Below are 18,241 nucleotides of genomic sequence, written 5' to 3' on the forward strand. Positions count from 1 at the left end.
AGTGTGTAGATTCTGACTCCATATAAAGACAGATGAATATTGAAGGTTGAGAACCGATTTTATTTACTACCAACAATTTGTATTAGGAGAGGCAAAGTGTTCGTAGGATGGAATGTGATTTAACAAAGGAGATGAATGTTCGTAAAATGTTTGTAGGTATGTATGAATTGACAATGAATGAATGTTCGTAAAATGTTTGTAGGTATGTATGAATTGACAAGGAATGAATGTTCGTAAAATGTTTGTAGGTATGTATGAATTGACAAGGAATGAATGTTCGTAAAATGTAACTTATCTTTTCGACGATGGAGAGGTTTAGGGTAGGCCAGTCATCCTGCTGTCGGTGATGTGTGTCCTGACTTGTAACTGGAAAGCGAGGGTCTTCTTTCATCAGCTCTAGCAGCCTGGCGTCTTCGTCATCTTTCTCCTCCTCTCTCTTCTTTGGTTTGTGTGAATTAGGCATCATTTAGAATTGAATACGTTTGGCCCATAACATGAGAGCATAGTCGGCTTCAGTTCACTGATGCCTTATTTCTTTTTCTTCTTCATCTCTTCAGGTCGGGTGGAAGAATCTGCCCATGCGTTCACTGATGCAGCTGGGCGAAAATCTCCTGTTCCCTCCTCTCGGTTCCCTCAAATACCTCGTTTTTATAGTGGCAAACTGGCTCCCAGCGACTGTGATATTTGAGGTGTTTATTTTAGGCGCGGAGCTCTGCCATTGGTTGATAATTATTTTGCGGTTATCTTTTTTTTTTTTTCCCAAGCAGAAGCGATGCGTGGAGCCATGTACAAATGACGATTTTTTATTTTGTCTCTCATGGTGGATGCGTTAACATCTGGTTGGCTGCCAATTCTCATCATGTTCCCACAAATTCAATACGATATGGGAGCCAGTAATTATAAACAATATATAATATATACAAGTAAAAAGTAAAGACATTAATATATACAAGTAATAAGTATAGAGATGGATATACAGTATATAGTAATAATTAGTAATAAATGGCGATATTTACAACTAGAAATAAAAAGTAGGTTTAAGGTTCCTAAAATTTGTACTAGAATTGTCCGCAAGGATCCGTGGCGTACTGGGAAAAATCAATTGTAAAAGTGATATACTCTCCTCAGTGTGAGTGACCGAAATATACATTTGCGAATTACTTAGGACCTCTATCCAGTCATGGCTGACGGAACAAGAGCACGCTACCCCTGTGAAGTAAATAAAGGGTTCTGCTCGAAATTCCATCCAAATTCCCGAGTTCAACAGAAACATTCCTGAGTTTGACAAGATACATCTGAAGAAGGTCGGAGGTTATATCGACCGAAACGTTGTGAAAATCACACTCAAGATGAGAACAGTAGTCCGATGAATAATAATACCTAAAAAGTAATGGCTCCAACTTCTACATCTAGAAGAGAGATAAAATTTAGAGTTATCCTCCTTCTATATGTAAAAGATGGCACTATTATTTTTTAATAATAAATTTGGAGTTATCTCACTTCTAGATGTACAAATTAATACCATTTTTTTAATAGTAAAATTTGGCGTTATCTCCCTTCTAGATGTACAAATTAATATCATCATTTTTAATAGTAAAATTTGGAGTTATTTCCCTTCTAGATGTAGAAGATAGTATCATTATTCTTTAATAGTAAAATTTGGAGTAATCTCCTTTCTTGATGTAGAAGATGATGTTGTTATTTTTTAATAGTAAAATTTGGAGTTATCTTTTTTTACTGAAGTAAAAAGATCTCCACCTCTCTATTGATTTAATGAAAACAAATATCAACAGATAATCTTTTGAAGTAGCAGAGAACACTCCCTAAAAAAATTAACAAAAAACAAAAAAATATTGTTAAAGCACTTAACTCTTTTTCAAAAAGATTTTTTAAAAATAATTTCTTTCCAGTTGTGTCTACATTTTCATCATAAAATGTATTTATTTGCAAGTTTTCTCATCGTAAGTAAAAAAAATTATTTAAAACTTTTCTTGAAAAAATATATTTTTATATACAGACCTCTTTATACACTTTTCTTGGAAAATAACTCTTTTTATATACTTTTTTTTAAACCAAAATATTCTTTTCTTGAAACCCTCTGAAATGTCATGCAAACAGATGGTATTCCCCTTATTTTCAGTCATCTTAAAGCATACTTCTGCTCAACTCAGTCCCTCACACACATGTATGTTGAGGTTTCAGGACCCTTTTAAATATATGCTCTGGCATTCAGCAAGAATTTTTTTACCAAAACGTTTTCAATCATGTTATTGTTTGGAGTCATTCCAAATGCCTTAAAAAAAGTTTTCTGGTATTCCTGTTGATTGCAACTTTGCCATCAAGGACTTAGACTACACAGATGATATTGTGTTGCTCGGTGAAACATTTGCTGATGTCCAATTTCCTATTAATGAGCTTCGGTATGTTGCATTGCAAACTGGGATGAAAAAAAAAAATGCCCCAAAGACAAAAATACTTATTGGTTGTTTTGCCCAAATAGACAAAACACCCACTGTTCTTAAAGAGGTTGAGAGTTTCAAATATTTTAGCACCATCATTAGAACTCTGGATCAAGCGTGAACTGACCTTGCATGTCATACCTTCTGCTGACTCAAAATTTGGCTATGGTCAAGATGTGAAATAAGGCATAGCACTAAAATAAAACGCTGGTGCAAACGATCCTCTGTAGAAGAGATGTTGACGAATGCTGCATGTTCACCATCACGTCAGTGTCACCAAAATGGAAAGATAAGAGTCTCATTCTAGCATTTAATAACAACTTTATTGATTATCTTCGTTAGTATGACTTGTATAGAGAAAGGTTAGTATTGGGAAGAGTTTCTGTGTAGAAACATAAATGATACCATTATTTTGTAATAGTAAAATTTGGAGTTATCTCCCTTTCTTGTAGAAGATAATACCATTATTTTTTCTCTTTGTTAGTTTGACTTGTGTGAAAAAGGTTAGTATTGGAAAGAGTTCCTGTGCAGAGACGTTGATGAAAAATTAGACAAATCTGTTGAAAGAGAGTTCATGGATGTGCGTTGAAGTTAGTAGAAGTGTGTGTCCATTTGTGGATGGGGACAAGAAATTAGATAGTCCTGTGGGAGAAGAGTTCATGCATGTATGGTTGAAGTTATCGTTTAGTGTTAGCCATGATGGATTCTTTGTCTTCTTATCTTAGTCGAACCCCATGTTCAAAGGCCCAGGTGGATTGTGTGGCGTCCCAATGGAGTAGTTGGGGATTGATTCATGCCATGTGGTAATGTCTTCAGTCTGAGATCTAGAAAGAAAAAAAAGAGAATTGAAGTGTGTTAAACCTTTTATCAACTCAGTCATGTGGTCAACTAACCTGAGTGATAGTCTTTGATTGGACAAGACAGACAGCAAGTTGACCACTACAACCAATCAGCAATGATATTATAAAGCAAGCATATTCAAAATTTTAAGCTGCGAATATATCTGCTCCTGTTGCTACACTTCTTTTATGGCAGTGAGTCATTAGGCGATTAGAAACCTTTGATCATGACTGCCTGCATCACACCTTCCATATCTAATGGTAACACTTCCTCTCAAACAATGCTGTATATTTCTGCTGTAAAATTAACTCCTTTGACAAGTCATTCTCCCAAGACATGTATGCTAGATCGGTGATGCCCTTCACCATAAACTAACAGAGGTCATCTACAAAGTAATTGCTCCAGCTCCCCTAAAGGGTTGGAACAAGTGACATGGTGGACAAAGAAAAACCTGATGGTAAAAGCTGACCTGGAATGTAACCTGGACCTCCAAAACTACTGTTGAAACAGCGAGTAGCTAGAGATCATGGAATCATTTTCAAACAATTGGTCGACCTTCATGAAGGATGCAGGTTAGAGGAGCCAGTTAAACCTGCTCTTGGTGAATGTTGTTTCAAGTACAATAAGCTCAAACAGTTATCAATTCTGATTATAGATATAGATTTTTTTTTTTTTTTTTGCACTAATTTAGACAAAAAAAATATTTGGAAAATATTTGGAAATTTTTTAACATCTATATATTTCTTTTAACTCCTTTTTACTTTAAACAAGGCATATTGCCACTTGAAACGTAAGAGGTTTCTATTTGGGATCGTGTTCAACAGTGGACTGTGAGGAGTTGAGTAATGAGATGTTTGTTCACATTATATTTCAGCTTCTGCTGGTTAGTACAGTTAGGGAAACAGGAAACAGGGAGGGAATTCCAAAGTCTAGCAGTTCGAGATGAAAAACTATTAGAGTGGAAAGTTTTCCGACATCTTAGAACCTCAACAGTGAAGGGGTGGAATTTTGCTATTTGTCGGGTTAGTTATGAGTATGAACGTCAAGAGGAGCACAAGTGCTATGAGTTCATTAGAGCACACTCCATTAAAGTAAAACAGGCACAGGTATACAATTTTATGGTGATTTGATAGAGGTTGGAGCTTAGGTGATAGTGTGGGACCTATTAGACTTGAGACTCTTTGTTTTTTGCACCCCTGTCTAAGAATAAATGACTAGTGGGAGATTCACCAGCCCAGATGTGGCAACAATACTCCATGCATGGGTGAATTGTGGCTTTGCAAAGATATAGGATACTCTCTGGTGTAATTTTTTAGCATGGTAGAAGGAACACACCTTCTTTGCAGCAGCCTTGGCAACATCTTCAATATATTCGTTCCAATTCATGTTGCCTGTGAATGTTAGGAAAATTCTTATTTTATACTTCCTGAAACACAAAGGTTATTATCTATTAACGAAAGATGAATTATAAACTTTGGATGAATTAATTCTCTGAAAATTTGAAATTACAGATGGGGATTAAAAAATAATTGTATTAATTACTTTCTTTGTATCATTATCAAATTGAATCAATATATATATATATATATATATATATATATATATATATATATATATATATATATATATTTTAATTAATATGTAAAAATATATCAAACTTTCTAAAATTCTTTAGTATACGGGACTTCACCATTTGTCTTTTATAACCTAAATATAATTCTAATATAGGTATGACCATAATAAAGACGGAATTTTCGACCTCCATTACAAATAATAAGAATAAAAACTTGTAAAATTAAATTGATTTATTGTAATTTTTGCTGTATTCTCATGAAGAAAAATTATTAAAACATCTCATATTTTTTTTTACTCTTCATAAAACAGGTAAATTTTCAAAAAATTTCTCAAAAGGCTAAAAATGGGAAAAATGGAACCGAATGTTATTTCTATATATTTTGAGAAAAACGATGGAAAAAAAATGCAATTTTTAAATTCTCTCAAAAATCGAATAACTGATCAATTTCATTAATTCTTTTACAGACTTATTTAAAAAAAAAAAGGCTGAACTATATCTATACTGAAATCAAATAATATACAAAAAAATTCTCATAATCTCCTCTCCCCTCCCAACGCAATCTTATCAGAAATTTTCTTTTTGACATAGTTTGTTACATTTTTTTTTTTACAAAAGAGTCACCACTTATCAAAGCCCGGAGGCCACTTAAGGATAAGAGTTAATGAGTGTACAGTAGTCAATAGGAAAATGTCGTAGTAATCATTAGCAGTGGAAATTTGGTAAATTGGATTACTCAAGGGGATGACTCATCAAGAACTTGTTCATGTTGGACTTGAAGACAATCATATTATAGCCAGTTGGAAACCAGGAAAACAAAACGGAGTTTCACATGTATGCAGTTCTAAGAAAGGAGCTTTGTTCATGGAATCTACATTTAGGTGTAGGCACAGATAAAGAGAGGCGAAATTATTGATAGTAATTTCAATTAGATGTTTTTTGTGAAAGTAAAGCCAGGGGGGACCATGGATTGGAGCTCAGACAAGCACTTGCCATGAAAATAATGATAAAATATACTGGAATGATGAAATAAGATACCTTTAATTTTGGGTTGCAATCGTTGCCGATTTATCTCTATTTATCTATTTATCTTTATTTTTCCCAATTTTTCAGAAAGAAAGAAATTGGAAAATATATTAAAATTATTTTAAGTTTTATGAGAATTTGTTTTATTATTCATTAATTACATTTGATAGTTTTTGCCTGTGAAATTTCAAAAGATTTCCAAAATACTTAAAAATTGTTTTTTTAATGATTAAATTCTTCAGAGTTCGTGAAATAAAAAGTATAGAAGATTTACTCTTTAAACTTATTATGAATAAACAAAAAGTCTTACTGTTAATAATTAAATTTTTTTCATTTAATTTTTGAATAGGTAATAATTAAAAAATATATTTTGAAATCAAATGTGAATAACTTTTTCTACGGAAGACCGATGACGCAGTAATTTTTGCACTTTGATGATAAAAATCATAGCATTACTCGTTTCTTTTGTCAGAACAAAAATATAATTTCTAAATCAAGTAACTGAAACAATTTTGACTTCAGAGTTAATTGAATTTCTTTGTGCATGGCATGTTTCACAATCTGTTAATATTAAATAAAAATGTGGCTTTTAGTTTATAAGTCTATACAAAAAATTTTGAATTGAAAATAATTTTCCGATAAAGTTATTTTAAGGATTTAGTTAAGATGTTTTAAAATGTTTAGTTTTAGAAATTAAAAATTAATATTTCTTAAAATAAAAAGAATTTAATAAAAGTAATTTAAATATTACTTTTTTTCGTCTACAAATTACGATATTGAAAATTAATAATAAAGAAAATTCTGTCAGTTAATGGGTTTCACATCAAACCGGAAGTTAATTGCTTTAGGTGTTGTGTAATTGTGAAATTTTTATGGATATACATATCTATATATGTCTTTTTCATAATATTTCATACCAAAGCCTGTTATATTTCATTTGAATAATGATTGAACAAAAACTTTAAAAAGATATAATGTATATGTGACATTCAAATCAAATTTTATCTGTCTTATTCAGAGTAAAATAAAAAAAATGTTTATATGTGATTTAAACCCTGATCCTTCCTCTTCAATATAGAGTAAAAATCATGATGAATTAATTTCATTTTACTAGTTTTTATTTGGATTATTTTGTTATGAGTGTCGAAAATTAGTGTCATACCTAATTCTGATACATTGTTGATACATAAATTTATTTGAAAAATTGCTCACTTGATCTCTTGCAAATTTTTTAAAACACACTATTTCAAGGGAAGTAATTTAAAGTGCTAAATTGTAATTATTCCCCTTGATTAGAAGGCTATAAGAAACATGGGTTCTTCTTTGTTATAATAGCAAAATTCGAAAATCGAAATATTGAATTTCAAGTAAAACCAATGACATCTGCTTAATTGTAGCAATAATGAAATATCCAAAAATAATGGAAAACGATGAGATAGAAAATTATTAATTATTAATGGAGAGTAGACAATGCATTGTGGATGCGTTATCGGCAGCTCTCGGTACTCTCGCTTCTCCTTATTTGTCTCTCAGTCCTCATTTCTATTAATAGAAACAGTTTTCAAATACAATTAACAAAAGTTAAGTTTTACTAAATTGGATAAATACTTTCAATTTTCAGAAAATATCTACCTCCCTTTTTTTACGATTTGAACTCTCCCGTTTCTTTGTTTTACAAAACTCAATTTTCGCTAATTGTTTTCGAAAACTCTTTTCATTAATTATTAATTTTCAACCTTATTGTTTTTCGTAATTTTTGGATATGTTCATAACTGTGACAAGACAGTTAAGTAGATACCATTAATTATACTTGAAATTATTTTGCTATTATAATGAAGAGGACCTGAAATATGCTTTTTTTAAAATTTTATTTTATTTTATTTTATCTTTTTACGTTTATAAGATTTGTAAGGCAAGGTGACTTGCAACCGTTATGAAATATTATATGAAAAAAATTGAAAACCGTGATAATTTGAGGTCATCATTGAATTTCTCATCCGTGAATTAAGATCTTATCTTGTGAGAATGCTCACAAGTTATTTTAAACTTTATTGGGAGAGATAAAATGTCTCATAATATCTAAGGACAATATATGCGTGAGTGTGTTCATTAAAGAAGACTTGAACCATACACAAAGAAAATCTGAATAAGTTAAATGAAGCAAGCATGACCATAAACAAGCACAAAGGTTAATTAGACTGTGACAAGATGTCATAGCGTGCGTTACTTGGTAAAATTGAAGAATTCAAGAACCTCATGTACTCATGTCTGAATATTATATCAATACTTATATATTATACTATCTGATTCATAGACAGGCGTTGCTCAAGAAAGTTGAAGAACCCAAGAAACTTATGTACCTATCTTTGGTCACACACACACACACACACACACACACACACACACACACACACACACACACACACACACAAACACACACACACACACACACACACACACACACACACACGCTCACACGCTCACACGCAAATAAACAAACCTTTATTCATTTCAATTTCCCCGCGCATTTTGCACAAAAATAAGTTCTTCCAGCAACGGCACAATTTCAAATTCGACCACACACTTTTCACACAACAACAAAAGTAAAATGAACATATTTCTGGTGGATGTAGTTGGCGACAGTATCACGGGACACAAGCGACCAATGAAAAATTCAGAAGATTGTCTTTTTAACGCTTTTCCAAAAACAAAAAATCAGCAGTAGCAATCTTGTTTTTAGAGCCGGTCCAAAGTGTATAAAAACGCATCAAATAATCTTCTAGGGTTAAGAATTCAATTCAGTGAATTCAATTAATTCAATTCATTTCGTTCATTCACTCATTCAGTCGTTTCGACGACACACAAGAACATGCCTCTCGTCTTCACAACATCGTTGCTGCCAATGCCGTCAACACCTTGATGACACACGCCACGCGGACACTCAAAAATCACTTATGCACCCAGTCCATACATTTTCCAATTAATAACATCGAATTACTTTCCTCACGAATTACTTTCCTCATGGGACTTTTAAGTAAGGCGAACTTCGCCAGATAAAACACAAACTTTAAAATAATCTCCTTATTTTCACACAGGACTTTAACCTTCTAAACTCCTTGATTCCACAAAGGACTTTTATCTAACATTTTAATCATAATGATTTCGAAAGAACTTTCCACGATCGGACCTTTATTTATTCACCTTGTTGTTTTTGTTAAAAAATAAATGCGGGGCATTTCAAATCAGAAGGAGATGTCATTTTGTTTCATTCTTTTTTTTTTTATTATTTTGTTTGAGGCAAAGAGATTTCATTTTACTTAAACTTCTGCACCCCTACAAATTGATGACACCCAAACGTGAGATGAAACACGCACTTCCTTCTACAACCCCACAGTTCCATATCACGCTATTTTCCCATTTAAATCGGGACCACAGACGTCTATCTACACTGACTCCTTGCCTATGCAAAGACCAGAGACCGGCAATTTAAAGGCTTCCAAATCATTTTCGGGACTACATCAAGCGAAACAAGAGCATGGATTCGTCACATCCAGAAATAACTCCACCCACCTTATCGTTAAACATCCCAGTATTCAACCCAGCCAAGATCAAATTCTGGTTCGTCCAAATCCAAGCGTCATTCGATGCAAAGCGGATAACGTTGCACAGGACACAATACACTTACCTGGTCGAGAAATTACCTACCAACATCGTGGAGAAGGTAATAGATTTACTCGAAACTATACCAGAAGAAAACCCTTACAACTGACTGAAGGAGGCAAGTCTAAAACGAACTGGCTTATCAAACGAGTCGATGCTATGCAACCTATATACGCATGTCATACTTGGAGACCGCACTCCATCGCAGTTGTTACATCACATGCTCACCCTTTTGGGAGATAACAAGATGTCGGAAAACATCATGAGGAGGAGGATGTGGCTGGATAAACTACCAGCATCAACAGTGCAAATCCTCACACCAACGGCAGAAGAAACAGAGCCTGACAAACTGGCGGAAATAGCGGACCAGATTCACAAGAACCTCTGGACACGCAGAGTAAACTCACTACAGCAACAGCCTACACAACGAAGAGATGAAGAGCTAGCTGAGCTAAAATCCGCAGCCGAGAAGCTGTCCAAACAATTACAGGATTTACTGAAGGCAGATCGCCAGCGCTCACATCACAACAGGTCACCCTATAGATGAAGGAGTACCAGTCGAAGTTGAAGCGTGGAATGTGAAAGAGCGGGTGGACTCTGTTTTTATCACAGTAAATTTAGCAGTAACATAATGAAACAGGGAAACGTGGACACCAGCCAGTAAATACGACGACTGTGGCTGGACCCTCTGTAAAAGGTCGTCTATTCTATATCCGTGATAGCACCCATGGATATAATTTTCTAATAGACACTAGCGCCGAAATAAATGTAATCCCACCGCTGATCAGTCAAAAGATTACCACCCAATCGTATCACTTGCAAGCAGTCAACAGTACCAAGATATCCACATTCAGGGATAAATCACTGACCATCAACATCGGCTTGAGGTGAAATTTTACGTGGATTTTTACCATAGCCGACGTAACGGCGCCCATAATAGGAATGGATTTTCTGGCAAAATTCAACTTGTCTGTGGACATGGCCAACCACACATTAACAGACAACCAAACGAAATTGGTGGCCAGAGGAATCTCCACTCGATACCAGCCAACAGGCATCAGCTCAGCCCTATCTAAAGATCCATCTATCCGTCGATTACTCCAAAAATATCTCCAGCTGTCTCAGCCATTCAAGGACATGGATATGGTCAAGCATAGTGCTAAACATTACATTAAAACGACCGGACAACCAGTCCACGCCACCCCCAGACGTTTAAAACCGGATAAATACCGAATAGCGAAGGAAGAATTTCAGCACATGCTACAACAGGGAATTATCCAACCCTCAAAAAGTGCATGGTCTTCTCCCTTACATATGGTACAAAAGTCGGACAGTAAATCCTGGCGGCCATGCGGTGATTTCAGAAGACTAAATGCACAAACTGCACCAGACAGATACCCTATTCCTCACATCCACGATTTTGTGATCGGATTACAGAATATGACAACGTTTTCGAAGTTGAATCTAGTGAAGGCATACTACCAAGTTCCTGTAGCAGAGGAGGATATCCACAAAACAACCTTGACCACACCATTTGGACTCAACAAATTCACTCGCATGCACTTCGGACTTCGAAACGCCAGTCAAACTTTCCAACATTTAATAGACAAGGTTTTGAGGGGATTGCTATTCATATTTGCATATGTGGATGATGTCGTAATAATAAAAACCTTGATGAACATAAACAGCACCTGGATTAGGCTTTCCAGAGATTATCTCATTACGACCTAAAAGTAAACGTTGAAAAATGCATCTTCGGCCAATCAAAAGTCAACTTCTTCGGACACACGATCGACAAGGGCAGAATATCACCACTACCCGAAAAAGTGAGTGCCATTGTTAATTTTCCACAGCCCACATCTGTTCGACAAGTTCGTCAATTTATAGGGATAATCAACTACTACAGGCGATTCTTACTCAACTGCTCTGAAATTCCGTGCCACTAACATCGCTGTTGCAGAACAAAACCAAGAACCAATAGTTAACGTTAGATGGACCAGCTCAAGTGAAGAAAGCCCTAGCAAATTTCACAAAGCTGACTTGCATAAATGACAAGGAAGATACCAGACTCACACTTACAACAGACGCGTCAGATGTAGCTGTAGGGGCAGTCATACACCAGCTGACCGATAATGGGATGACCCCTGTATCATTTTTTTTGGCTAAGCTAAACAAAACGCAAAGAAAATACAGCACATTTTCGAGGGAATTATTGGCAATTTACCTGGCGATTAAACATTTCAAACACATCTTGGAAGGCAGAAATTTCACGATGTACACAGATCACAAACCGTTAACTTATGCGCTACACACACATGTGGACAAATATGGCCAACGAGAGATCAAACATCTCGATTACAACAACCGGTGTCACTTGAAATGTGCGCTAGTATTCATCTTCTGTTACGGGGTATCTAATCTTTTCTTGATCAAATACATCTGAAGAAGATACAAGGTTACTGAATAAAACTAAGAGTTAAATGAGGGGGGGACAGTACACTGGGAATTATGCAAGCAACTGCATCTTTAACGTACAGACAAATGGTACAAGCATAAGCTGGCAACAGTACTTGAAAATGAGAATCACAAAATTCTATGGAACATGGACATAGAAACAGATAAAACAAGAAGACCGGATATCATAATAATTAACAAGAAAGAAAAGTCCTGTCAAATCGTAGACTTTGCTGTCCCAGTTGACCACAGGGTGAATATCAAAGAAAAAGGAGAAACAGAGCAAATACACAGAGCTAGCCAGAGAGCTGGAAGGGATATGGAAAATGAAGAAAATCAAAATAATACCTATAATAGCAGGAGCAATAGGAACAATTTTGAAAAACTTTGAAAAAAGAATGGGAGAAATTGGAATCAGAGGAATGGCTGGAAAGATACAACGAATAACAATAATGAAAACAGTTAAAATATTAAAGAAAATCCTTGAATGCAGAGACTAATACACATGAGCCACATGCGCGGGCCAGGCAAACTGCTGCAGAGGCAAAACATGAAGGAGCATTACATGGAATCAAGAACATTGAAGCTGCATATCTATAAGTTCTCTATACCCTCCCCATCCACTCCTATTGCCCCCCCCCCCCAAAAGAATGATACCAAATAGTCGAGAAGGGTCAAGGAAGATGAAAAGATCGAGGAGAGAGCACTGACCAAACCTCCCCTGGACAAGTGCAAAGAGAACTGGGACCTAAGGAAGGTTTACTGCCACTCAAATTCCAGTGGAGACAAAATGGCCGCTGCCAGCGAGAAATCAATGGTAAGTGGCTGTTGTGATAATACAAATTCATTTGCAAATGTTATTGAAAGAGGTGGAGAGTACTGGAAATCTAGGGAGACTTGTTGTCACTCAGCTTCCAGGGAACACTACAGGTTGTTTTGAAGGAGAGATCTTTGATGACCTGTGTGAAAGCTCCTTGTGAGCCAATAATAATAATAATAATAATAATAATAATAATAATAATAATAATAAATATTCATCCAAACTCCTTCTAGCCAACTCTCAGCTTCAACTGTAATCTTCACCGACCATTCTCACTGTCTGTCTGTCTGTCTGTTTGTCTGTCTCTCTCTCTCTCAACTGTCTAAAAATGACAACTACACTGTGCTTTCCCCTTCATTTCTTTTCACAGCAGTCATTGTCCTCATATGCAAACTACTTCCATATGTATATTAGTAAACTGTCTATAGAAGAAGGTTTTTCTTTTCTCTTCTCTTTCTTGATTCCGTCACACAACAGGATAGACAGAGGTGCTGTTGCTTGTGTAAGTTAGTTTGTTCATTACTTTTGTCACAGTTACATTGACTGAAAAGCATTGTGAGAATAACACCCAAGACGAGAACAGTAATTCAAAGAATCCAAAAAATTATGCTTATTAAGTAAAGAAGATCATATTTTTTTTTTATATTTAAGTTTCACCACAAGTTATGTCATTTCATCATTACTATTATTGTCATCATCAGTATCATCATCTTTTACAGCATTGTTTTTTGGTCCCCCCCCCCCCCCGATAAAAGGAGGGTGGACCTGTAAATTCACCCTTATCTGTTCGTCTATTCGCACTTTTCTCAATAACTACACCTTGGAATTTTTTGAAATTTTGCACAAACATTAAACATGATATGAGTGAAAAAGCAACAGAAAGAATTTTCTGGGACCCCCCACCTCCCCTTAGGAGTGCCTTTCGGGTTAAAATGGCTAAAATTAACACTTTTGTGCTTATTAAAAAATAATTGATGCCTTGGATTTTTATAAAACTTTCTGAAAAGTTGTAACTGATTTCTATATAATTTTGTTTGTACTTTGCGATAACTCTTGAGCTCTTTTAGGGCTAATAAAAATACTCCATTTTTGGGACTATTTTACCATATTTGTCCAACATTTTCTGTGTATGTCTATTTAGCAGTTTTGCATGGTGCTGAACTCAAATTTAAATATGTTAAGGCTTTGGGGACTTTTAGGGCTAAATGAGGTGGGGGACTAAATGATGGACTTAGTCATTTTGTTTTTGTTTTTGCATGGTGCAAAACTCAAATTTACATATGTTAAGGCATAAAACTGCAGCGTTTGTTCATTTTCACCAGGATTTGACGTCCCCTGGAGACTTTTGGGATTAAATGGGGAGGGAGGGAATGCTGGACTTAGTTTTTTTTTTATGCCTCGTTCACTGTGCACTCACGGGGGGGGGCATGCATGTTTCACTTGTTTCTAGCAATTTTACATGTATATCTAGCACATTTACACATGTCTGTGGATTGTATCTTGTTTTGTAAGCATATACAAATGTTTGCATATTTATATTATCTTAATAGAAACCGGTTCAGTTGTTGTATCTGGAAATAAAGCACAATAATATCTGTTTGAAATTAAACAATAATAAAGAAAAAAAAAGTCTTTGCAAAACTAATTGTGTTTGCAGCTTTAACAAGTCAAGCGACAATAAAAGAAATCCTTTAATGTCCAAGAAAATAGACAGCCCTCTGAACCGATAGTCAGATTCGGATAATCACATTCAAATTAAGGAGGAAAAGTTTCCTTACCTGTTGACTGGTTGTAGTCACATTTGTAAAAGAGGAAGAATAAGGGTCTTTCGCATTCACCTCGCCAAAATTGGGTGTCTGTTAAGGAGAATCATCTTAGCTAATCAAATAGAGCTTATTTTTTAGGGGTGGACAAGAAGAGAATTATTTTATGGGAGAAAGTTAAATACTTTAAAACACTGTCTGGTCAAAATGTAGGGTATCACTTTATGTTAAATTTATATGCTAAACTGATCCCCCACTTTACAATCAAAGTAATTTTTTGTATGGAGTTATAATACAATAATGCCAAAAATCTTTATTTAAGAATAATTTGAAAGCAATAGAAAATATGCAAATTCTTACCTGTTCTTCATAGAGAATCTCAATCGTAGATAACTCCATAATCCTAAGGATTATTCCTTTGATTGTATTCATTCATAGCCTTGCTGTTCTTTTGATTATATTCATACACACCCCTATAATCACAAGGAGCCCTATAATTATGAAGATTGTATTCATACACAGCCTTATAACCGAGAAGATTATATCTTTGGCTGTATTCATACCCAACCGTATAATTGCCAGAATTATTTCTTGGATCATTTCTCCAGTGATTCTATTTTTCAAATTCAAACCAAAATTGAAATTACTCTAAATAAAATGTTTATATATATATATATATTTTTTTTTTGATAACGACCCACATAGGGCAAGTTAGTTTCAATACTACACTTGCAATTGTTCACAATAAAAGCTAAGAAAGTGAACGTATTTTGAAAACACACACACACACACACACACACACACACACACACACACACACACACACACAAATTAAAAAGCTTTCACTTTTTCCAGGATTGATTTTTGTATTCGGGGGGGGGGGGAGGTGATCTGTTATACAACAAATAAAGTAAACACAGGCAAGAAATACTACAATACAAAGAAGGGACAATGGCAGATGAACAGTATAAAATAATGGATATTTTTTATTTTCACCAAACGTACAAACACAAAAAAATTTTAAAAACTCATTTTCTTTTGTTAAATCAAAATTAAAATGTGTAAAGTATGCAAAACATGTTTAGACAGAGTAGCTTCCCTTGAACAAAGTGAAACCAACTCACATTTAGGTCTTTCTCTACATCAACTGTGATAAATTAACGTTACCAAAAGTATTTGTTTAAGAATAATTTGAAAGCAATAGAAAATATGAAAATTCTTACCTGTTCTTCATAAAGAATCTAAATTGTAGATAACTGCATAATCTCTGGGGTGATTCCTTTGATCATATTCATTCATATACCTATTATTATTTTTCATTCTATTCATACAAAGTCCTATCATTCCTTTGATTATATCCATACATATTCTCATCATACTTTTCATTGAATCCATATAGAATACTAGAATCATAATGATTATTTCTTTCATGGTATCGATATACAACTCTGTAACCATGAAGATTATATTCATAAGCCCCCTTACAATCGTTAAGATTATATATTTGATTATATTTATACACAGCTCTATAATCGTCAGGATTATTTCTTTTATCATTTCTCCAGCCATTCTATTTTTCAAATTCAAACTAAAATTGAAATTACTCTAAATAAAATGTTTATAATTTTTTTTTTTAATGATGACTACCATAAGATAGTTAGTTTTAATACTAAACTCGCAATTGTTCATAATAAAAGCTGAGAAAGTGAAAGTATTTTGTAAAACGCACACACACACACGCGCGCACACACACACACGCGCGCACACACGCACACGCACACACACACACACACACACACAAATTAAAAAGTTTTCTCTTTTTCCAGGCTTGATTTTTGTATTCCTGGAAAAAGAGTGTTGTCAGTTATGCAACAAAAATGTAAGCACAAGCAAGACATCCTACAATACAAAGAGAGGACAAAAGCAGATGAACAGTGTAAAATAAAAAGATGACAAACTTATAGAAAACAAGTCACAGTAGCACACCATAATCACCACTCTCGAGTGTGTTTCCATTTCACAGCAACAATTTGTTAGATATACATAAGCTAGTAGTGTGTATCCATTTCCTTTTAAATAATGTGGGGTGCAATCTCCTAATATCACATCTGATCTCATCTAATTTTGACTTTTAGCTGATTTTTAATCACATCTAATTTTTACTTTAAGCTGATGTTTAAAGTCTAAAATCAGATCGTAATCAAAAAGTGATATACTTTCCCTCTAATCATAAGTTTTACAATCTTAGTCTAGTTATGACTAGAATCATAAGAAACACTATTCATTTCTCCTTGGCATCACATTCTACACTACAAATGTTACATCTTAGGTACTAAATGCCTGGTGACAATGTAATTGAAGGTGTTCTCAGCTGTGTACTCTTCGATGTCTCCACAGCAAAAATAAAACTGTGTTTACGCTAGTTTTAACTTCTGAAGAGTTTGTTATTAAAGGCTAGTGCATCCCAGACGAATCGCCAGATCAGGAAACAAAAAACTTAGATTCATTGAGCTGACTCCAGTCTGGCACCTAACTTCACTGAGAGCAGATCTCCTTCTCTGAGAATCCCAGCTGTTTTCCAAGTAGACCTAAAGCGGTCCTTGTCACTAGCTTTCAATACAGCATTTTTTCTAAACTGTGTAAGGTAACCTGATAACAGCTTGAGATTTGTTGAAGAACTAAGATTGACTTTATGCCTCCTTTTACATGTCATTTAATTTACCACTAGCATGCCGCCCTATACTTAAATATGATATCATAATTCATGCAGATTACATATTTATCATTATAGAGAAAATATTCTATCGATTATCATAGTGAACCTAATATATAGTAGTGAGATCAAAACTAAAAAAAGATATAAATAACTTGGGTGCCATCAGCTAGAATAGAACTCAAAACATACAATTCTCCACCGTTATTCCTTAGCTTCTGAACCACGCCCATAAATTCACCTGTCATTCCTTTTTTAAAAGATGGAATTACCCAATTGGCAAAGACAAGATTCAAGCAAACAAGCAAGCAAACAAGCAAGCATATTATCATAAGATCATTCTCACCGTCAATCAGGCTTTATATAAACGTTAATTTCAACTATATTTCTTGCGGTTAAAGTTGGCTGTGTGGTTTGTTCCTTGCTAATTAGTCAGGGATGGCTTCATAGCCGAGTTCAAATCTCTCGACTGCCTGTAATCATAACTCCCTGCACTGATGATTTTCAAAAGGATGAAACACTAGTGTCTGTAGGTGTTAAAATAATTATAGTAATAATTATATATATATATATAAGATTTAAGAAATTCATTTCTTATCGTTGAGCACTTCCAGTTGAATTAAAGTCGGTCAATTTAGCTCTTATGTATAGATCATCGTATAACGATAGGATCACTCTCTGACTGATGCAATGAACATTTAAAATGTTTAAGATTCAACGCTATTTCGCGCAGTTAATGGTAGCCGAATGGATACGGTCTCTGCTAATTGAGCCAGAGATGTCTCGTGGTGCGGAGTTCGAATCGTTCGGCTGGTGTTAATCGTGACACCCTGCACTGAAGAATCCTGAAAGGATGAAACACTAGTGTCTGTAGGTATTTAACTATTATAGTAAAAAAATAATTATGACAGCCCCTTTAAGAAATTCATTTCT

The 18,241-nt window shown here is 34.6% G+C and overlaps 1 long non-coding RNA gene across 2 annotated transcripts; it reads right to left on the bottom strand.

Annotated features, from left to right (window-relative positions):
* Positions 1–2,760: 2,760 nt before the first annotated feature.
* LOC145284515 (uncharacterized) lies at positions 2,761–17,828 on the bottom strand. 2 transcript variants are annotated; one of them, XR_013868856.1, is made up of 3 exons: positions 15,819–17,828; positions 14,611–14,688; positions 2,761–3,283 (listed from the first exon to the last, which is right to left on the bottom strand). It is a non-coding gene; the product is annotated as an uncharacterized LOC145284515 (long non-coding RNA). The 2 variants fall into 2 exon arrangements; XR_013868857.1 differs by lacking the exons at positions 14,611–14,688; positions 15,819–17,828 and adding an exon at positions 14,956–15,809.
* Between the last annotated feature and the right edge of the window lie 413 nt (positions 17,829–18,241).

The sequence above is a fragment of the Euprymna scolopes genome, chromosome 9 (assembly GCF_053919585.1).
Source record: "Euprymna scolopes isolate OS-2025 chromosome 9, ASM5391958v1, whole genome shotgun sequence".
Lineage (NCBI taxonomy): Eukaryota > Metazoa > Mollusca > Cephalopoda > Sepiida > Sepiolidae > Euprymna > Euprymna scolopes.